General features: G+C 44.2%; 1 protein-coding gene across 26 annotated transcripts in view; it reads left to right on the forward strand.

Moving 5' to 3' along the window:
• The window catches only part of EPB41L3 (erythrocyte membrane protein band 4.1 like 3), a 143,323-nt gene that overhangs the window by 38,685 nt on the left and 81,606 nt on the right, over positions 1 to 23,032 (forward strand). For 6 of the 26 annotated variants that reach the window (XM_038130135.1, XM_038130133.1, XM_038130137.1 and 3 more), the window contains exon 1: positions 7,501 to 7,703. The exons of 2 other annotated variants lie outside the window; for them this stretch is intronic. The gene's annotated coding sequence lies outside the window, so the exon portion shown is untranslated. Of the gene's footprint in view, positions 1 to 7,491; positions 7,704 to 8,551; positions 10,042 to 23,032 lie in introns of those variants that run through there. 18 more of the 26 variants (XM_038130124.1, XM_038130126.1, XM_038130131.1 and 15 more) reach the window with 7 other exon arrangements.

Here is a 23,032-nt window from a genome sequence, read left to right on the forward strand (position 1 = left end):
ATGTGCTTGACTTTAACTGTCACCATCACAGTGGTTCTGTGTCAGCCCTCAGGTACACTGAAGAGATGCTTGCTTATTCCTGGATTTGGGTAAGGAATGGAAAGGCAGTGTGTGCTTTGTGTGGTTTTGCCTAGGAAATAGATTTTTTCAACCTGAGTATTTGTTCAGATTTTAGATTAGAAACCTTAGAAACTTCAGCATACAAATTGTTTGCTTTTTTTCCCCCCTTTTTTTCTTGAATGTGATGACAGGAATTACTACATTTACTTTTCTACCAAAAACAAATTTTGCACCCAAAAATTAATTTCCTGGGAAAGCAGCAGAGCATCTCTTCTTCTAAATGCAGGATCCTTATGTAAGCTTGTGCATTCCTATCAGCCTATTTTTCTGAGTAACTTTTTAAAAGCAGGCGAGCTGGCCTGATGCTCAAGGCATCGAGGACGTTGCTTGGCAACTTTGGGCTGTGCATACGTTTCTGTGGGAGCATCTGGGCAGATGTTTGCACACAGGCTGACTAGGAGCAGAGCCTGGTGATGACCAAGTAAACCCAGTCCTAAAATTATTGTTTCAAGGGATGTGTGATAAATTAAACATTTGCACTGTGAGAGGCTGTTCATGCTACTCGTTATTTGAGAAGTGTAAAAAGCTTTTCAAAAGGTGAGAGGCTGAGATGCCTTTCTGGCTATTTTTCAGTGCCTAGGGGACAGACACATACCATTAGTCATTTGGGTGAGTGAAATTTGTTTAGTTTAAAGCTGTGAGTTGAAGATGATGGTTTGTTATGGTGTTGCCTTTCTCCACCCCCCAACTGTACCAGTGTCATTTTCATGCTATTAAGAGGATTTACCCTTCAGAGATCCCAAGGCAGATATCACAGGGCTGTTTTGCAGGTCTGTGTCAAGTTGGCAATTGGCTGCATTTCAGTTAGAAAGAAGACAGTGGAGTGTGACCCTCTGCTACTTTCTATCCTGATATACAATTTGCTGGGTGCACACAAGGCATGTAACTTTAACGTATGCCACTATATCTGCGGAGGAAAAAATACAAAAAAACCTGGATCAGTAAGTAACTTCTGATTCTTCCCCATGAGTACTGATAGTGAGAGTTGCAGAGGGAGTAAGCTGTTGAAGCAGAAGGAAGGCATGAATGTCTCTTCACTACCTTCGTTTTAACTGGCAGTGTCCCATGAATTGAATGTGAGACTTAAACTGTAATCTGGATCAGATCATGTTTTAATGCATTTTGAAAGCATCTGAGCAGCTATGAATGTCAGGTGGAGGAGCTCCTGGCTATGTGCAGAGGCTGTTTGCTGGTGCTGGGCCAGTCCCTGTGAACCCCACTCAGGTGGCGGCTGGAGGATAGGGGTATAGTTTTGATCAGTTGCTCACATAAATAAAGGCTGATGCCCAACATCATCATCTGATGGCAGCACAAGCTGGCACAGCCCCTGACAGAGGCAGTGGTGTGATATTGCTGTCATTCTCACTGCTGATGTCACACCACACCACCCACTCCGCAGTCTTGTATTGATGAGCTCTCACAGGAAATCATAGTGAGGAATTGATCAGATTTATTGTTTCTCCTCTGTTTTCAGTTCTAACTTGAAAGAGTTTGCCTGCTTCTTACCACAGACTTAATAAATATTTGTATTGGCTTAATGAAAGGGGCAGGAGATGGAGGTGGGAAGGAGCAGCTGAGAAAATGTGGGATTGATAAAGAGGTTTCTCCGGTTGGTGTTGCAGATGTCTGACTGGGAAAATGTGGCAAACTGGGCCAGGGACAGGCTGTGAGGAACAAGGGTGACATCTGGCTTGGTGGGCTTGGAGCCACCGGGCACAGCCCCAGGTCCTTGTTTTGAGAAGAGCAGCCACTTTTGCTGTAAAGTTTTGTGCAAGGAAAGATATAAGAGCAAGATGAGGCAGCATTGGGAACAACTGTGCACTTTTCTAACTAGAGACAGAGAAATTACAGTGCAAAAATTGGGGTTTTGCTTTGTTGTTGTTTTCTTCAAAAAGTATATTTGATAGATTAAAAACACCAGCCCTTCCCCTTTCTGAGAGTTTACTTATTGTTGTCCAATCTGGGTTTTTCTACTCTTGTGTCACTCAGAGAGAATAAAAATGGAGACGGATAGCTTGACAGGAAAGATAGTGAACCTAAAGTTCTTGTTTAGACATGCCAAGTCAGAAATGTTTCAATTGTAAGGAATCCTTGAGCCTAAAGGAATCCTTCAACCATTGAAGAAAGCAACCTGGGACATCTTAGCATATAAGACAACACAGATAAAGGATAAATGTGTTCTGTTTTGAGCAGGCCTTCTTATCTTTTCCCAATAAGATTTTAGTATGATGATAAACATAAACATTCATTGTATTTTAAACAAGAACCTACTACTGCTTCCCTTAATTGCTTTTAACCTTAATTAAGATGAGAGCTGAACTGTGTTGGGTGCTATGCAAACACTCATTAAAGTGCCTTCCCTCCCTGGTAAATCTTGCAGCTAACAAAGACAAATAATATGAAAGCAGTTGGGAGCTATGCCTATTAACCTGGCCACCGCAAGCCATTTTATTGTAGGTGTCATGAGGAAGAGTCATCTTCCTCCTGGGATTTGTAGAAGGCAGTTATGATTCAGGATGACATTTCTATTTCTGATAGTAGTCCATAAATATGAGAATTGATTCTTCTTTGACTCAGTGAGACTCTAGCTTATGCTTAGGTAAACTTCAGCTTAAATCCTTCTCTGAATTAGATGAAAAGACATAGAAGAGCTAAAAACAGCTTTATCACTAAAATGCAAGACTGGGTTTAATGGTATGGAAAAGAATGAAGAAAGCAACCTAGTAAAGGAAAATAGTCTGTGTTGATCTCCATAGAGAGGTTGCCATCTGGGAAGTTTGTGGTCCTAGAGTTGCTACTGGAAAATAAAAGTTGTCCTTGCCTCCCTTTTTGTTGGGCTGTTCAGGAACACTAATGAAATGAAAATAAATTTGTACTGACTGCATATTGTGTTGTTGGTTTCCTGTAGTCAGTGTATATTAAATCAAACTACAGTTAAACCTTATTAATGACTATGAATAAACAAACTAAATCAAAAATTAAAACCTTGACTGTGATTCAAAGCTTCATTTTATTATTCTCTCTGAAAGATGACTCTTGTATGTTTTGGTCACAGCCTCAGGTACATCCCAAAGCATCATGTATGCATAAAATGTGGCTACCTTTGGTTCATAATGGGGGCTGGAGAAACTACAGCAGGAGGTAATCCTTGATAATCCAGTTAATGCTTTCAGTCAGAAAGTAGCCACAGATATGAAAGTGGCAAAGGGCAGTGCTGAATTAATTGCAGTAAATCTTCTATGGGCAGGATTTCAGTTGCACGGCACTGGGGCCAAAGTTACTTATTGCTCCTTCAGTAGTCTTAAAATGGGGTGGATTTGGCAGTGACTGGCAGAGTGAGAGTTACAGACAACAGACCAAATAAATCTCTTCTCTGAGGTCAGTAAACCAGTGTCAAGAATGAATCTAACCTGCTGTTTTACTGAGTTCTGCTTAAGGATAGCTCATCTAAAGGTTTACTAATGACATATTTGAAGGCAATGGTAATATTAGCCAATTAGTGGGCATTATGTTTGTTGTGGCTAAAGACAGAAATAGAAAATTTGGTTTGATTTCTAAATCTTACCTTCATCTGTTCACAGTGATCATTCTTAATTATAAGAATTTTGTTTCATTGCCATGCAGAAAGTTAAGCTGCATGAGTCATGGACAGAATGGTTTGCTTTTAATAAATGGAAGTGGATACGGTAATAATAAAAAAAAAAAAAAAGAAAAAAAATCAGTTTGACTCCAAACCCATCTGCCTGTCTAGACAGATAGTGCCAAGCTCCTGTCTGCTAAGAAGTATCTTCTTAATAATGCTGTATTAATGCTAGTACTTTTATAGTACTTGCCATTTTTCAAAGTGCTGTGCCCAGCTAATTCATCGTTGGCTGGACTTAAGACAGCTTTTTGCTGAGTTTGATAGCATTTTTGTGTCTTGCTTTTCTGTTATGTGCTATTTTGAATGCCATGTCCAATCAATTAGGGAATCACAAGAATGTTTTAGGCATCAGTTCCCAGAGCTGGGCAATAATCCTTGTCCCTGTTCTTCCAGGGTTGCCTATTCATCTTTTCCTGGCAGAGACCATGTGTCTCCCCATTCCTCTCCCCTATAAAAAAAGTCCTTGTAGTAGCCAAATGCTTTGCACAGGCCTGTTTTCCTTACAACTGTTTTCCTCTGAGTGGAACCCCATGGGGAAGGGGGGTGTGTGTATATGTGTGTGTTGGCAACTTTTCCTTCCCCACCTCTTTTTTTACCTGCTTCGTGTTTGCTGTTATTCTTCCATGGCAAGGGCTTTCCCAAGCAAGTTGCAAGTGCTCGCCAAAGGTGAGAAACTGGAACAGCAAAAGGGGTGTATGGATAGAGAAGAGAACGGAAGGCAGAACTTTCCACCTATTTTACCCCCTTCCCCAGCTGTGGGTCATTCTCCTGAGTGACTCTGACTCTTGCTCATACAGTTGGGTCCTGCCATCTCAATACAGAAAATGGAGAAAATACAGGGAAGATACATGGTATCAGGGGAAGGAAACTGCTTTAGAGGGAGTATGAAGAGATGCCTTTTGTAAGGGCTGAGGAGGATAGTTGGTTGGGAAATCCCTGGCCAGTAAGTATGGTGGTTATAGAGAGAGGGGGAGAATGGGCCAAACTGGATATGAGAAGAGGAAAGGGGATGGTGTAACAGGAGCAGGCTGGGAGAGGTGTTCTGCAGTCACTGAAGTGGAGGGGAGATAGTGTGGGTAGTGGCATGCAGGGAGCTCATGTCTACAGCAGCAGGGTGTGGGGGGTTCAAAGGCCGTGTGTTCAGAGCGACTGGCAGTGTGTGGCATCCCACCTGCATCCCAGCCAACCTGGTGCTCTTTCTAAATAAGCAGAATGTAGGAGTTAAAGACTACTCCATGGCAGGCAGCAAGGGCTGCGTGAATCGCTGCCAGCAGGGCTTTATGTGGAGGTAAGAAGGGACTGCCTTGGGCTGCACGAAGCCCGATGTGCTGGGAGGTGAGATGAATGGAACTCAAATGGAAGTATTTGCTCCTGACATCTAGGTGTGAAGCATCACCTCCAGAAAGAAAAGAAAATAGCAAAAATAAAGTTATTGTCCCATAGCAAGGCAGGAAGGAGATCAGTCTCTTCTCCTGCTACCTGGACTTGTCATCCCGCGTCTTCCTTTTTTGTAAATGGACACTGTGTTAATTCCAGTGAAGTGCAGGGGGATCATTCACATTTCCCACCTCTGTAAGAAGAGTATGGATTTAGGCTTGCTATAAGTTACCGAAAAAAAATTTTAAAAAAATGAAAAATGCTGATTCATGGAAATCTAAACTTTCTTGGAGCTTCCTTCTGACAAAAGTCATGACAAGTAGGGCAACAAACCCACTTTCGAATTAAAAATTAACATTTGAAAATGAAAAAAAAATACTGTGTTGAGAGCCCTGAAATTTAGGCCTCTATTGGTAGCCCAGAGGTACCAGCTGCCTTTAATCTGTTGTGAAGTTTTCTTGTTTGTAGGAGCAGCCTGTTGATACCACTTGATGCTTTGAGGTTAAGTCAATGTGCTGGAAGCCTTCTAGAGCCTCAGATGAAAGATGCCATTATGTATGCAGAATATCCACAAAAGGGATCACGGAGAATAGTGTAACTGTGGGGTAAATCTGCCTGCGGTGCTGTTCAAGGACAACATGGGTGGCTGGGGAGCACTAATACTCCTGTGATGTGTCTGCATAAAAGTGATGTCAACACCTTCCTCTGTAATGGGCAGTGCAAGAGCTGCCAAAGATTGAGCTGGTAAATTCTTGCTGTTTTTTCCACAAATATTTCTCGAGTCTCCTAGTTTGCTTTTGAGACTCAATTTGATTCAGAGCAAGTCAGTCCTTTTCTTACTTTCCTCTTGCTTTGTTTTTTTATTTTCAAATCAAACCTTGTTATTTCTAATGTGTGTCTTAGCTGTCAAGTCCATTCCCTTGTGATTAGTGATGGCTTCCAGAGCTCCTGGTGGAAAAGAGTATACAAGTCTTGTTATTTCAACTGCGTGACCAAAGGTATGCCCTCTCTTAGTCGATGGCATGCATTTTCCTTTTGAACTCTCTTTCCTTCTCAGGCACATTATGGTGTGCCAGATCTGCTCAACGGCACTCTTGCATAGCAGGTGAAGAGGGCGGCGTGTGGCTGGCTACGATTCATGATTTCTCTGTGAAATACAGAACAGCACAGTTTTGCAGATCTGAGAAATGGTATGCTTCTGCCTACTGTCAAAACCTCCTCCTCTTCTTAAATCCCCCAGAGATGCTGCTAATTAAAAGAGCTATTCCCTGCCCCTCCCTCTCCCCTTGATTCATGTCAGAGCCCTGAGTATGATCTGGATCTCATAAGTTTTGGGAGCTCTGTAAGTGCCCTATCTAAAGAGAGAATAAGCCTTATTTATCCACTTTGCTGTACCAGGATTGAAGGTGCAGCATCAGACCGTGTTCATCTGTCGCTCCTCTGCAGCCAAGCCATCACTGCCCTTCCTGTGGTCAATTCCTCCTCCAGAAAGGAGCAAGTGCAGCTGCTTCTTGTCCCCCAGAGAAGCAAATGAGCAGTGCCTCTGATCACGGTGAAGCAGCAGTCTCAAACCCAACAGCCACTCCTCCTATGTGTGTAGAGGAGAGAAGTCAGTTCTGTGCTCTAAGAGGAGTTATGTATTTACCACATTGGAATGGTACAAGTAGGATTAATCTCCTCTCGAACTGCTTTTATATGTACTACAAATTTTTGATGCTTTCTGACATGTGGCATGTTGTGGTCTGTACTGGAGTACTTGACTGTACTGGAGTACAAACTTCAAAGTCATCTTCAGTTTTACATTATCTCTTTCTGATCAGGAGCTGATGTACAACAGGACTTTTTTTCTTTACACCTTTTGTCAATCTTCTTGAGAAAAATACGGTTCATATTTTAAGAACATGTAGTTTGTCACTGAAAATTAAAATTGAAAAGGCTGGTAACATGCCTCCCCCCCCCACATCAAAACCCCCACATGTAATTCAAAGCCAGACCTTGCCAACTCACAGCTTGCTGCTTTTAAGTTGATAGGGAGCTTTGCAATCGCAGGGGTTTGCCTGAAACTGCTGTAGCTATACTCATCTCTCTAAATACACGGATTCATTTATCTGAGCCAAAAACCGGCCGAATCCCTCCGGACACAGGTGGGGATCCCTGTGCTGTGGATCCCTGGTGTGTCTCTATGCCGTGCCTGGGGAGCAGCCTTCGCTGGCCCAGGGAGTAGGGCAGGCGGGAAGGCTGCCTCCACAAACCTGCGGGCATCCAGCTTTTGCCTCTCTCCCCTGCGTACAGTTCTTTTTTTTTTTTTTTTCTTCTCTTTTTTTTTTTTTTTTCCCCTTTCCTTTTTCCCTCCCTCTCGCCGGAGGAGCCTCGGCAGCCCTGATTTGCTGGGGAGCGGCGGAGGCTCGCTCTGGGCAGAGCCGGGCTGCGCTGCCGCTGCTGACGCGTGGCCGCCGCCGCGCCGGGAGCAGCCCCGCGCCCGCCACCGCCGCACCCGCCGCTCCGCTCCGCGGCCGAGGAACCTCCGCGCCTGCGGTGCCCTCCCCGCACCGGGGAGCTGAGGGTATGCCCGGGGGGGCGGGGGCAGATTGCATCTCCCCCTTTTTATAACAGATACATATTTATTTTTATATGTGTGTGTATATAGACATATATAAATATATATGTGTATATATATTTACATCATTCTTAGGAGCCATTTTTAAGCTGGGGGAGGCGGCGTGTGCGTGCGGCCAGGCTGCCTGGGAGAGCCGGGGCAGGCAGCGAGCGGTGCGCCCCGCAGAGCGGGGAGGGCTGGAGGGCTCTGCGGGGACACACGCGGGCTCGGCTGCTCCCGCCGCAGCTCTGCCGGGGGACGGAGGGTGGGAGGGCGACTGCAGTTTAAATTTTTTTAGGACGATGCGCATTTCTGTGGGAAACTTCTGTAGGCGGCGGAGGGGGGCGGGCGAGGCGTGTGGCGTGGTGGGGCGCACCCCGAGCCCCCCCCTAGGGCCGTGCCTCCCCCAGCGCCCCGCTCACCTGGGGGACACAGCACCTGGGCGGTGCAGGGGCCCGGCCGGGGCTGCGCTACTCGCGATGGGGGGGTTACCCCCTACCCCCCCCGCCCCGGGCCGTGGCTTCTGCAATGCGGTGGGTGTGGTTATGCACGGAGCACATCGCAGCCCCGGACCGCTGCAGTGGCAGCACCGCGCCGGCCCCCGCCTGGCCGGCAGCGAGGGGCCCCGCCGGGCCGGGCTGCCCCGCTCCGCCCCGCGTCCCTGCCCACCGGAGCCGCCCGAGCTCCCAGGTGCTCGGCAGCGCGGCTCGGACGCTGGAACCCCTCACTCTTGCCCATCCCTGCTCCTGGCCCCGCGCAGCGCGGCGTGGAAGTGTTGGTGCTCGGCCAGGTCTGTGGGGAAGAGGGAATAGAGTAGCCGCGGGTGCGACCCGGCTGAGCGGCTCCGCCGGTGCTCCCGCATCCTGGGTGCGGCCCCGCGCCCTTGGGCTGCCAGAGAGGGACCGGGGCGGGTCGGTGGAAAAGGATTTTGTCTTTTTCGGTTGTCCCATTTTTCATTCAAAGGCGAAACTTCATCACATATAGCGAGAAGCTTAAAAACTTGCACTCCTGTGGAAATTGCACTAGCAAATCATCCCTGTCTGGCCTTGTGCTGTCTTGATTTAATTTCTCTTGGGGCTGTGCTGGAGGAGGAAAGCGCTGGGTCAAGGCGGTTGGTTACTCTCACCACTGTTCTCCGGCGTGTGCCCCTGATTGAGGCAGAGATGGAAACTGTTTCCTCCACGTTGCTTCCAAGTTGAAGGGAAACTACTTACAATGTTAGAGGTCTTTTCTGTCAAAATGATTGCAAGTCCGAGACCCGCTTGCCAAAAAAAAAAAAAAAAAAAAAGAAAGAAAAAGAAAAAGAGGAAAAAGGCTCCGGGTTAGGTTTGTCCCATGCACATCTGTTCTTTCACAGCCTAGTGAGCTGAGTGAACCTTTTTGTTTCACTTTTATGTTGTCAGCAATTGTCTCTGTCCATAGAAAATTGAAAGGTTTGTTATAAAGAAAGCGAGTATTATTAAATCCATTAAAAATAACAATATAAGCAAACTACATAAGGCTTGGACCAGTAAAGGTCAGATGCAGTTGAATGTATGCTTTTTCTCTAATTCTATGGAGAAGAGTCCTTTCACAGAGTATTAAAAGGTCAAGATCATCATGCTGCATCACTGATGTTGTTAAATTCACTGCTCTTGCTGCACCTCCGAGTGTGTACATGCATAATAGAGTATAGGCAAATACTGCTATGCTGGTCTCCTTGGGTTGGAAAGTTTCAGCTCTAGTGTGAGGATGAGACCTGCATGGCAATCAGGGGAGGAGAGGAGAGCCTGAGAGCACTGCATTGGGGTAAGAGCTGCTGGAAGTTTATTCCTTATGGCACTGCATGAACGCGAAGGCTCCTTGAGCTGCTGGCATGCTGTAGACCTGCTTGCTGCAGCAGGGAACACGAAACACATCGGGAAACATTAAAAATACACTGGTTCTATGTTATCGGACCAGTACAGCCCCAGCCTCTCCCCTCACTAATTGCCTGCAGTCGCATCCCTCTCTTAGTGGTGCAGCTGATGGCCCTTTCTCCCCAAAGGCTTGCTTCCCCATAGGACGAGGAGCTGGTCGGATGCGCATCAGGAGCTCATCCCATGGGAGCCCGCTGCTGCGGTGGGCAGGTTTAGCCTTGAGGAGGAGCAGCGGGGGAGGGGGGGCGCAGGGTGTGGCACCCATCCCCAGCCTCCCCCTGCGCCTCAGCCCTGGCGGCTCCTCGCTGGGTAGGGCTGTGTCTGACTGCCGGAGAGCTGCACCAAAACTGGAGAGGGCTGGTTTGGGTTGGGGTTCTGTTCTCTCTTCCGAGAAGGAGCAAGTGAAGGTGAAGCTACAACTTACGTAATTTTTCATTTAATCAGGATGAAATCTTTTCTTGTCTGTAGTGGAAACCGGCTGAATATTTAGTCTTTAATGAGCAATAATTGTTATTCAGAGATTTTTCTTTGAAATCCGGGAAGGGGTAGGTGATAGTAGATTTGTCCCACAGCAGCGTGGTCGCACCTATGTTTGTTACGTTTGTTGTTTGATGCATGGTTGTGAGTTCCATAGGGGTTATGCATGGTTGTTTTCTTAAAATGTGTAAAATGTCACTTTTCTGTATTTCAGGCATGATTTTGAGTTAACAGAAAGTTCTTGAAATGTATTAAATGTGTTATTCACGGTGGGTGACATTCAGACTAGTTTCATGGAAATCTCATGTACCAGTAAATGACTGCTTGTTGTCTGAGGGAAAACGTCAAACCATTTATAAGTGGTTATAAAAGACTTCTTGTCTCTCATGAGATGAAGCATCGGATTTATTCCTTGTGCTACAGCATTTTCAACACAAAAGTGTGAAACTGTGTGACTTTGTCACATCAAAATATATCCTTGGCTGAGAATCTGTGTGTATTCAGTGCATGTTTAATGTAAGTTGGGCTTTGAAAACAAAGGGTCAGTCTATGCAGGGAGGGCTGTTGTGAGTCTGCAGGATTGTGTTTTTTCAATGTGTATAGCATGGCCCTAGGATTTTGTGGTTTAGCATCTTATTTATCACATTTTTACAGGAAATATGTTATGACTGCAGTGTTTGAATGTTCAAAGTGTTTTGTTCAAACAAAATTTCTCTCTAATCAAGTGAGTATAAATGCATGCATATAACTGAAAAATATGATTGCTGTCAACTAAGCTGAAAATCAGACTAAAAAAGTGTTTATTCTGGATGATGGATTGTTTCTATTTTGTACAAAAGTTGTAGAGTATAAGAGTGTTACCCAGAACTAAACTTAAATAAGCATCACTAAGCAGTTTGAGTCAGTAGCATAAAGGAAGTCTTTAAAACAGATGAACCACTGGAAGAATGATAGATTAGCTAGCTTTTGTAGCATGTTTCTCTAAATTTTCAATCTCCAGTGTTAGCCATGTATAATGGCTGGGGAATGGTCCAAGTATATGGACACAGCACTGCCTTTCTTAGTAGCTGGCTTGAAACACCCAAAGAGAAAGGCTTGTTTTCTTTGGGAAGATCTCAGTTTCTTAAAGGGAGCAGCCCAGGTAGTGGAGGAGAGGAGCATGAGCACTTTCCATGGCTTCGGTAAGAGAAAACCTACGGGCCCTTTGCTCCTTCCCCTGCCACTCTCAATCATTGTCACCATCACCATCAGGGCAGAGGAAGCTCGGGAGGATTGCTGAGGACTGAGTAGCTCTGGAAAAGCAGAAATGGGTCAGTATTTGGGACAACTGAGTTAATCTGAGGCAGTGTGCTGTATAGACAGCAAAATCAATGTCTCCTGCACCCTTCCTGAGTAATTGATATAATGCAATTTGAGTAATTGTCAGCTTTTTGTCTCTGGACGAAAATGAAATCTTTAAATTTTACTTTGTATCAGCGGAGCTGGCTGTTCTTGTATAAAGTGGGTAAAAGCAAAAAGGAAATTATAATCTATTAAATCATGAATCTATTTGCATCCTATGGGATGCAGTACATGAAAAAGTATTACATAAATGAAAGTTTAGAAAGTACACAGAACAAAAAAAAAAAAGGGGGGGGTCTTTTCTACATAAACCTCATCACTTTTTACCCTTTCATTTATAGATCTTGGAAATACTTTGTGTGCCACAGACAGAGACTCCTTTTCAGTGGCTTCACTATCTATCAAAACTGATCTGTTGGCAAGCTGAGAAACAAAAGAAGTACTGAAATCTGCATGAGGATCACCCACCAGATGTTTGATCCAACTGAGAAAAGTCTTTCAGTTTAAAGGGTTAAAGAAGAATGTGGAAACTGAGGACTCGGAGCATGTGTTGGGGATAAAGGGCTAGAATAAATGGAAAGCATATGTGAATATAAAAAAAAATTCAGGACGGGTAGGGAAATGTGAAGAAAAAAAAGCTGGATACAATTTTGAATACCTGCTCATGTGCGGGTATTTGTATGAAACAGATGTTTATTGGCAAATGGGATGGGGGGAAGCAGTCACAGCATTGCTCTATTAGGTGAGACTTGAGAGAAGAAAGCTTCTGTGTGGGATATAGAATGGTTGATGATTCTAATTTAGGGCTATGTTAAATTTGGTACTACCAAGGTGTAGCATGTGCCCATTGCCTGGCTTTTACTGCAGCCTTCTTCCCAAAACTGGAGTTGTTTTCTTGTTCCCAGATGGGCTGCAGGTAGCAAGTAAGTGAATAATCTGAGGTGGCAACAGCTGACCCTGGTGGGCTTTTGTTTGGAGCCCTGTTGATGAACAGTGGGATGTTCATGGGATAGAGGCAGGGAAAACACCTGGCCCTGGCCCATAAGGGCAAGCTGCACACTTAGGCCTGTGGTCCTCTTCTGCTCTGTAGTTGTGTCCTGCTCCTCCAGTCAGGCTCCTGCCTATTGCTCCCCCTGCATGTCCCCTTTCTCTGGCTGCAATCACTGGCTGGGTTCCCCTGTCTTTGCACTCCTTGGTGGAATCCCTAATGGAACTCAATCCTCTGGCATTCTCCATTTTTCCCATCACCCAAGAAAGTGGCCAAGTACCTGGCCACTTGCTTGCTTCTCCTCCTCCTCATTTGGGATTATTCCTTCATATTCCTCATCCTCAGAGCTTCATCCCTTGCAGCAGCTCAGTCACAGCACTCTCCACCTCCCTGGAGGAGATAAGTGAATCCTGGGAGACAGCCACATGCTGAGGTGCACCAGCAGCCCTTTCCTTGGTGGCAGGAGCAGACACCACTCATGGCATCCAGGGAACTTGACACTGCTGGTAGCAATGGAGCAGGGGGACTCCTTGGTGGCGGAGGTTACTTTGTTTAGTCCTTATGAATCTGAGGGCAATTATGTGTAACACCTCCAGTCCCCTAGGACGTACTGGCTGCAAATAAAATCTAGTTTAATAAGCCAGAAAATGTAAACAGGCTGTGAAGAACAGAAGAAGAAGAAGGAAAAAAACAAAAAAAAAAACCACACCAGCTCTTCCAGACCTAGGAAACATATGTTTATACTAACTGAGAGACCTGTTCTTGCACCCTGACTCATGTCAGGGAGTATCTTAGTCCGCCAGTCTTCCCACGGAAATCAGTAAGCCTGGCTGTGAAGCAAGGCTCAGTTTGGTTTAGATGGAGGTATCAAAATCTGACCCAGCCAAATCGTAGCTTAGGTCAGGAAGCTGAAATCTTTCTAAGGACACTGGAAATGATTACTTCACCAGGTGCTCTGTATTTATCACTGTTTTCTTTCTATTACATTACTGCTGTTGCAGGGCAACTGTTGGGGCAGACGAAGCTTAGCCCCTCTGCTCCCAGCATGGTGTGATTCCTGAAGCTGCCCCACAGATGCACTGGAGTCCAAACATGGACATATGCATATATACAAAGAGAAACATCACTGCTTGCCTGTGAGAATTATTTGTAGCAAAAAATCTGATACCTCTACTTTGTTCCTGGTAGTGGTTCCTAACCTTGCGTATCAGTAAATCCAAGGTTTGATAAAGACAGTGGGTGATGTATAAAAGTGTGTGCTCAGGAAAGCAGGGTCTTTTAGTTTGGCCAGATGGTCTCAATAGTCCAGGCACTGGTTGCACAGAGCCCTCTGTGTGCAGCGTCTGGCACCGGCATTGGCTGGGGAGGTTGGGGAATGATGGGCAGCTGCCTTTTTGGAGGTCAGGGTGTCACTTTGTCTTGAAGCAGGCAAAGAACACAGGTTTCACTTCCACTTGAGGGGCTGGCCCAAGGTGAAGTGGCTTCTTGTAAGCAGGTTTCTTAATTGATCATTTTTAATGATTGCACAGTTTGCTGACACCACCAAGCGGTTTGGTGTGGCTGACATGCTGGAGGGAAGGGATGGCATTCAGAGGGACCTTGACAGACTTGAGAGGTGGGCCCACATGAATCTCTTGAAGTTCAGCAAGGCCCTGCACAGGGGTCAGGACAAACCCAAGCTCAAATACAGGCTGAGAGACGGATTGAGAGCAGGCCTGAGGAGAAATACTTGGAGGTGTTTGTGTAAGAGAAGCTCAACATGACAGCAAGGCATGATCGCAGCCCAGAGAGCCAACAGCATCCTGGGCTCCATCAAAAGCATTGTGGCTAGTCAGATGAGGGATGTGGTTCTCTCTACTCTGCTCTCATGAGATCTTACCTGGAATATTGCTTCCACCTGTGGGTCCCCAGCACAGGAAAATTGTAGACCTGTTGGAGCAGATACAGAGGAGGGCCACAAATGTGATCAGAGGTCTGGACCACCTCTGCTAAGAAGACAGACTAAAAGAGTTGGAGCAGAGAAGGCTCTGGGGAGACTGCATTGGGACATACAAGGGGCCTTTCAGAAAAGATGGAGTGACTTTTTACGCGAGCACGTAGTGATAGGACAAGGAGGAATAGCCAGGTTTTCTAGAGAAGTTGTGGATGCCCCATCCCTGAAAGTCATAGAATCGTAGCATATACTGAGTTGGAAGGCCCTATCAGAACTCCTGGACCTGTGCAGAACACCCCAAAGTTCACACCATGTGCCTGAAAGCATTGCCAAAGGCCAGGTGTTCAAGGCCATGTTGGATGGGGCTTTAAACAACCTGGTCTAGTGGAAAATACCCCTGTCCATGGGAGGGGGATTGGAACTTGGTGAGTTTTAAGGTCCCTTCCAACCTAAATTATTCTGGGATAATGGCAGTATGTGGCTACTTTAACCATGTGTCTCACTGGGCAAGTGCTGTTGTAAAATCTCAAGAACAACCCTGGAAGGAAGAGCCTTCCTAGCTGAGGATTGAAAGGTGAAGTGAGATGACAAGAAGTTTTTTTTAACCTTGGATTTTGTCTTTTCCATTTCTCCTATCTTTCCCATTTAGATCATTCCAGAAGACTAAGGTTTTGGTCAATTATATGTGCCTAAAGAGAAACACTGTAATGTAGTTTCCACTGTACTGGAGCATTATTCTTGTACAGCTGGAGCTGGCAGCCTTTCATTCCCTTACCACCTCCTTTTTTCTCCTAAAAATAGCAGCACACTACAGCAGTATTACAGGAGAGGCAGAAGAACGTTTCCTGAGCAACAATTTTTGCCGGATAGTGGTTGAGGTAGCATCAAGAGCAAATTTGGGGGAAGTTGGAGGGAGATATAAATAGGAACAGAACAAAATGGGACAAAGATAAAATAGGTACGGAGAGGATGAGGCTGGCCAGTGAAAAGCCTATGGATGGTGATGTTCACTGGGCTGTGTAACAGTCTGCCTGGGGAATTGGGAGAAACCTCAGCACTTGAATCATTTAGGAGTTGTCGAGACGGAGCACTCGGCAGCACTGTATGGGTAACAGACTCACGGTGCAGATAGGAGGCGTGGGTGACATGACCTAATTTTTGTCTCTGATTTCTATGATTTATTAAAGAGTTTTGCAGACTTTCTCTTAGCAGGCTTAGAGCTGGAATTTGAAGCATGGCAATTAGGAGGATCCTTTAATACTGTGCCAGCACTGTCGGGGTTTCATGAGTTACTTGCAGGGGTAGTGTGCTAAGTGCAGAAAACAGAGGCTGGGGACAGGCTCTGTGCCAGCTTAGATCTGGTATTGACAGTGGTTTGCTTTCTCTGTTCAGTCCTGCCCTCAGTGCCACTACTAGTATTTGTGGATTATAATCATCTATTCATGGGCTATAGTAGATATTTTGGAAAAAAAACCAACAAACCGTCACCCACAGCCACTTCTCATGGCACCCTATTTAATCTTGACACTCTCAAGAAATAGAGAATGGCTGATTTATCTCACTATCCTGATCTTGAGAATCCCTTCATGCCTCGGCTGGAGAAGCAGAGCCAGCAGACAATGCTTCTGTCCTCAGTGGTTTTCCAAGATAGGGAGAAAAGACAGCACCCACTTCCTTCATCAATATATTTAAATATATTCAACCAGGCTTTCTGTCTGCATAAACAATGTACCTACTTTTATTTGCACAAACTAAATATGCCACACAATTATTGTGATGGTGAAATGCTGATATACTTGAAAGTATATATGAAAGAAATGCTGAAATTACTTGAAGGCTAAACTAAACATGCTTGAAAAGCCAACCTTGTGCTTTTTAAGTGTTGGTGCAAAAGTTATTTCTGATCTGTTACCTGTTGACCACAGCTCTTGTGAAGCTCAACCACACAGAATCTCATACTTAAGGTTTGAAAGTATTCTATCCTCATCTGCTACTTCTTTGACTTGGATTTCTTGACTTATTCTTCCTTGTGTGAACCTGAAACTGTTTTTCTTACACTTGCATCATATATAAGCTAGGAATATTTTTCTGTGTAGCTTCTCTGCCGACATGATAATGCAGAGCAGTAAAGCCAATCCTTTTCTTAGCCGTAGGGGACATTGATTGAATTAAGGATGCAGAGCCAAAGAATAAAAAAAAGTTCCTTCTTTTTAGATTGTAACCAACTTCCCATTGCTGTGTTCATTGTGTATGAACAGACATAAAATGTCTCTTGTCAGTACAGGGCAAAATGCATGGTTTTTGGGGTTACCCATGGGGGCAAAATGGTTCCATTGACCAGAAGGATACCAGCAGCTTCTGTAACAGTCATGTCTGTATTAAAGCAAACTCTATTAAAGCAAACTCTCTACCTGGCTTTGGACTTCCTCCCTCTCAAGCTCCATGTTGTTTTAACTTATCTGCTTTGCAGACACGATCACTGTATTTTCCTCATCCCTGGTTGCTCTGAATCACCTTGCCTCAGCCCAGTAGAAGTTTGGGTATTGCAATTTATTTTCCTGTTTCCCTGTGTCCTGCATTTTCCATCATCTGAAGTGCCCCTTTCTAACTCTAGCCAGTGTTTCTTCTATCTAAAAGCAAAATAGCCAGTACAGAAAAAGATGCCCCCTATGACCTTCTGATCCTATGATGTTGCTTTGAAGAACACTGTTGGCGAAGTTATGCCTCCTTCTTTAAGCCAGTCTGTGGAAGTCAATACGAGTCTTTGATATTTCCATAGATTTGTAAGAAATCTTGCTGTGCTTTTTTTTTCCCAAGTGAAAAAGTGCTGGCATGCACAAGAAGATGTGGCAACAAAACATCATGTTAAAAACTTTCTGATTGCCTAAGAAGATACCCATTGCTCCCTGGCTGCCGAGCAGCTATAAAGGTATAAAACAGAGCGTTAACTAGATGCTGCATTGTGTGCTTCACTGAAAATGCTTTGCCACCTTTCTTTTAAGGCACGCCAAGGTTATCATTGTTCCTAACCTGCAGAACTGTGAGTGTGCTTCCTTGATAGCGTCCTCTGTGCCTGGAATGTTGTTGTAAGAAGAAAAAGCTCTGCAGGACAGTATTTGGCAAACAGATCAAGGTCTCAGCCAAGGAAATACATTGTCTGTTCATTTTCTAAACAAAACTAGCTCAGCTGAAAGCATGTGTTTTGTATCTGGTTTCCACTGGCTGTATTTTGATTTTGTAAAGTAGACGTGATATGCAATTATTTCTGCAAACGTGACGTTGTTTAAAAAACACTAGTTGTTAAATATTTCTTAATTAAATGTTGGCTGCTGAGTCTGAAAGAAACTGTCCAGAAATTCAGAAGGGATAGCACAAACATTAACAAGAGTCTGAATAAGAGTTTACATAATGAATAGAATTATTTCCTACTTAAAAACATACTGGAGCTGTGGGCTGAGCAGAATTCACTCTTTGACTAATCTCACGTTTAAGCCCAACATCTCTACATTTCCAGGCAAGGAATCCTGCTTCCTGCTGGCATTTAGTCTTCGTTTTAAGACCTTGGATAGCCTACTCTTAACCTACAATTCTAAAGTTGTGGTGTATGGAAACCCCATTTTATTAACACCCCATTTTATTTATTTTATTTCTAAAAATAAATTTTTAGAACTTTATTTCTTTCTCAGTTCTGGTAGAACACGCAGTGAGGAAACAATTGATCACTAATACTAGAGAGGCACAAAATTGGGACATAAGAATAATAGTATAGCATTGCTTAAGATAATAGTTCTGAAAAATGCATGATATCTTCCAGAACTGGGGTGACAAGGCATGATGACAAGTGCATTCCATTAAAAAAAGGCAATTCCTTGAAAACTTAGTGTAAGCTTGGAGTATTTCACAGACACACTGAATAAGCTGTATTGGAAGGGACCTTCAAGGATCTTCAAGTACAATTCTGGCCCAATCATCACACCATGTGCTTGAGAGTATTGTCCAAACACTCCTTGAACTCTGCCAGACTTAGTGCAGTGACCGCTTCCCTGGTGAGCCTATCCCAGTGCCCAACACCCTCTGGGTGAACCTTTTTCTAATATCTAACTGAAACCTCCCCTGACACGATTTCAGGCCATTCCTTAGGTCTCATCCCTGGCAAATAAAGTAGTGACTAGCAACAGGTAAAGTTTTCATTCAGTTTCAAATAAAAAAGCTCCTCAGACTCCTTAGTCCTCCCTGTCAGAGCCACAAGTACAGAACACACAGCTCTTTCCAGGTGCAGGTGAAGGCCTCAGCTTCGTTTCTGTCACCTTCCTTGCAAACCACAGCATTTCTTACCCATGGACCTGCCCAGAGTCCTCCCCTGCTTTGGAAAACAAAAGGTAGGAGGTAGCAGTAGGGACAAGGACAAGGTGCTGGGCCCTCCTGGCTGTTGTGCATGCAAGGAGCAGGACTTCACCCTGTGGTGCTGCAGGACATGGCTTCCCCTTCTGAAGGATGTTCTCTAGCAGTTCCTGGGGCTGGTGGCTGACTGACTGCCTGCTCTGCTTGGTCTTTTGTCGTAGGCACCGCCAAGATGAATAATTCAGTTTGTCAGGTGAAAATTTAAATTGCATCAGTCACACCTCTTCTAGAGTTATCCTATGATTAAAAATGACAAACGGGTTTCAATGAAACACTGTTTTCATGTTCTCCTAACCTCTCAACACGTACGCATTTGAAGCTTAAGAGTGTCACACGCATTCTTCAAAATCTGTCTTTAAAATTATATGTTTAATGTAAGGAGGGAGAAAAGTTTCACCTGTAGTTTAGAGAGAACTGAAAGTGTATCCATTTTCACCTAAAATATTGACCTTTCTTGCCTTGCTGCTAGGAACAAAGCCATAGCTGTTCAGGCTTTGAATTTCTGCACCTGTCTGGCATGGTGTCTTTGCTGAGAAGCGAGGCTTTTAGACTTGACAAAACCTGAATGATTAATCTGGTAGCCTACCAAAATAGCCTTACAGCAGCTGATAAATCCTGCACAGTTATGGAAATCCATTAAAACCTTAATGTTGAATTGTTAATCTCAAGCAGTAGTATAACATGGAAAACCAATGCACTCCTTTCCTGAAGGGGCCCCACTTTGTTTAAATGACTGGTAACTTCCAGCAAGGTTGCAGCTCCATCCTCTATGAAACCAGCCTGCAGTTTCAGAAATATGAAGGCTGCATCTTGGCACTCAATTTTACTCTGCCATGTGAGGCAAAAGGCAAAACCAAAGCATGCTGTGACTCCTCAACATTTTGAAGGAGACACTGAGATGGCTGATCCCAAACATCCCTGAGTCTTCATCAGCAGGCTACAGGCTGTGGGCTCTCAGGATTGCCAGCTGGCACTTGCCAATCATACTGTGAATGGAGCCTGCTTACTGTTTTTGGTGACGGTGCTTCAGCAGTCAAGCAGATGTTGCCCTACTCTGTAACAGATAGTATTCAGAGATACAGGCTCCTGGGTTTCGGTGTGCAGAGTTGCAGAGCTCTGGGATTGAGGATGATGTGCATGTATCTCCAGCCTGGAGGTTTGGGATGGGGAAACCTTTTGGGCTCAAAGGCTCAGCCTTTTGGGGCTTACAAAAATAACAGCATTTTGTGGCTGTTTGGGGGGTTTTTCTTGTAATGGACCTGAAGGGCTTCTGGATGATGAGTCTTTGAACCCCACTCTGTGTTCCCACTGGGTGTTACACTGCCTTCACCTGCTTTGTTTAACTTCCTCGGGGTCTTGTTATGTCACATTACCAAAAAACACAGCGTTAGCTTCAGACATCTTCTCCCTTTTTCAACTGTGAAGCCAGTAATTTTCTTATAAAATATCAAGTCCTCTTGAGCACTGCAAGAATAGTACCAGACGGAAATGTTGTCAACTAGCTCTGCTGCTCAAATAATCTCTTACATGTATGTGAAAAACACATTTTCAAGATTGAAGTGCTAACCCCAATTTACTGTTGCAATCTAAAGTAAGATATCAGGCTTTTCGTTATTTTAATTCAGGCTCCTGTTTAAACTTTGGGCTTGAACCAAACAGCTTTGTAAATGCTCTTGGTTATAGAGCTCTTTCTAGTATATTTTCCATACAAAATGTGTAAACACATGCAGTGTTTATGCATCAGTTTTCAAACTCTTTGCATTCCAGCTATTGGCACTATAAAAATGCATTAGTTTCATTGTTAAGATAATACTACTTGGCCATTTAATTTTCCTGGTAATGGATGAGACAGTCTGTAAGTGAATGCCAAAAACCTGTAAGGGCAAGAGGCTTTGATTCTAGTCCATGGTCTTGAAAATTGGAAAAAGAGCTTTTTAAGGACTACTAAGAAATAAATGATGGATATTGGTGCCATCTCTTAGTGTGGCAGCTGGAAAGTTTAATTATAGGCTGGGAAGTCAGTTAGGGATTAAGGAAAGTGTTAGCAGAAGGGGTGAATGTTAATGACAGCTGTTTGCTGTAGGCTTCAGTGAGGCAAAAAACATATAGAACATAAGCGTAGGGACAAACATATGCTGGCTTTGAGCATTCAAAAACACCAGGCCTTTGTGCCTTGGCACGTGACACCAGTTTGAGTGAATTCATTTTACCGTCTCGCACTTGTGGAGGGGGGAGAAATTCTTTCTTTCAGTTTCAGAGTCCTCAGCACAGGGGAGATTGTGTTCCCAGTTGGAAAACAGCACCTGGGCCAGGGATAAATATAAACCGGGAGAGAAGCATGTACTCATATCCTCATTAGGAGAGTGGAGTTGGCCTGAGAGAAGGGGATCCATACAATTAAATGTTTGGGCTGAGGCCCTGACATGCCCATGCCTTACACTGGCTTTGCTCTTGTCCCAAACAGCACACTGCCTGTGCCTGCAAAGACCTGTGAACTAAAACAAGTTAGAAAACTCATGGCACAGAGTGTAGGGGGTGTAAGCACATCGTACCTGGTGTTGCAGACCCACACATCCAGTTTGAAGCAAACTCCAAATCCTTTTGCTTCTGAAAGTGATACACTGGAAAATAGTTCTGCATCTGCTCAGAACTGCATCTGCTCATAAATCCTGTTGTACAGGTCAGGCACTGCTGCTGAGGTTAGAAACACTGCAAAAGGCAAGGATGGTTGCACCCAACAGTGTTAAGGCTGAACCAGTCTTCCTGTTCTGTCATTCTCCTAGGTACTCAGTTTAGGTTTTTCATTCAAGTACATTCAGTCTGTTCTGAAAATAGCTAAAGAGCATTTTTTTTTCTTCTGTGGCACAGGTTTTTCACTATATAAATTTTGTTTGAATGAAGAGGAGTTGGAAGGGATGTGTGCCAGACTCAAGCTTGCTAGGTGCATACATGACTTAACAAGTCTGCTTTCTAACAAGAAACTGCTTTCTGCAGTAAGCAGATGTCATCCTCTGAGGATGGAGAATGATAACATAAGCCATCTTTTGAGAAAAATGAAAATTTCCCCCAAAAAAATTAAACATACACCCCCCCCGCCCCCGCCAACCCCAAGAAACAAACTCCCAAAGGCAACTCAAAAAACCCAGTCAGTCCACAAAACTCAAACCAAAAATACAGCATTTTTGTTATGAGGAGTACTTGGAGCAGATGTGCAATCATGGCTTGTTGGTGTTTCTAGTCTTAGAGAAGTTGGATTTATCCTTGTATGTGAGTTTTAAAATTGCCTTCTATTCAGTCATAGTAGTAGATCTGCTGTACCTTACAGACTACTATGGCCACAGTATTAGAGAAATAAACTCAAAGAATCATCTTCTCCATTAATATTGAACTAAGTTGAACACATATGTTATTTATGATTCATTTAATAGATTTGTAGCTGCACATGATCTTCCTTGACAATTAATACTTGCAGTGCACAGAAATGTATTTAGTTTAATAAGCTGCAAAACTGTCTCCTATGAGACTTCTGGGTGTTACAACACTGAGGTTGTTGCAAAATAATTCAGTTTGTCTGCACTTACTTGCATGTGACCAACCATGATGAATGTATGGCTGTGGCGTATAGGGTGGTACAGTAAAGTGCTTGAAAAATAACAAAATAATCTTCTTTAAAAAACTGTGAGCTTTTGGGTGCTTGCCAGTTTTGGTTCCAGCTGGAGCTGGGTGGTTGAGCGAAGGGGCTGATGGTATCTCCTGCCCTTGCTGGCTTGAGTGGGTGCTGGGTGGGTACAGTGGCACACAGGGGTTGTGGGCTTCCTCTCTGGCCCAGCTGCTTCCCACTCACTGAGGAGGGACAAAGGTATTTACACCTCTTGTTCTTGGAGAGCTTACAGTTCATGGGAAACTCTCTGATGTTGGACAGAAAGCACTTCATGTGCTATTTAAAATGCTGGACAAGAATTCACAGCAGGCATTTCCTGTCATCTGTGAGCAGAGGAAGAGGAAAAAGGAAAAAGAACCCTAATAAAATGCATCTCACTTTAGGGATGGTGAAGCTGAATAGTTGAACCTATGTCACTTAAGGTTATGTCAGTGCAGGTCAAGTGCTGAACTGCAGAAGAAATAATAAGAAATAAAAAGAATTCTTGCCTTTTTGAAGGCAGTACACTTTTAAAAGACTGTAAAAGATTATAAATGGGATGAAACAGGGAAGAACCTCAAATGTGTGTGTTTTGGAAATTGTGCCCTTGATTGTGTG

This window comes from Motacilla alba, chromosome 2 (genome assembly GCF_015832195.1).
Source record: "Motacilla alba alba isolate MOTALB_02 chromosome 2, Motacilla_alba_V1.0_pri, whole genome shotgun sequence".
NCBI lineage: Eukaryota > Metazoa > Chordata > Aves > Passeriformes > Motacillidae > Motacilla > Motacilla alba.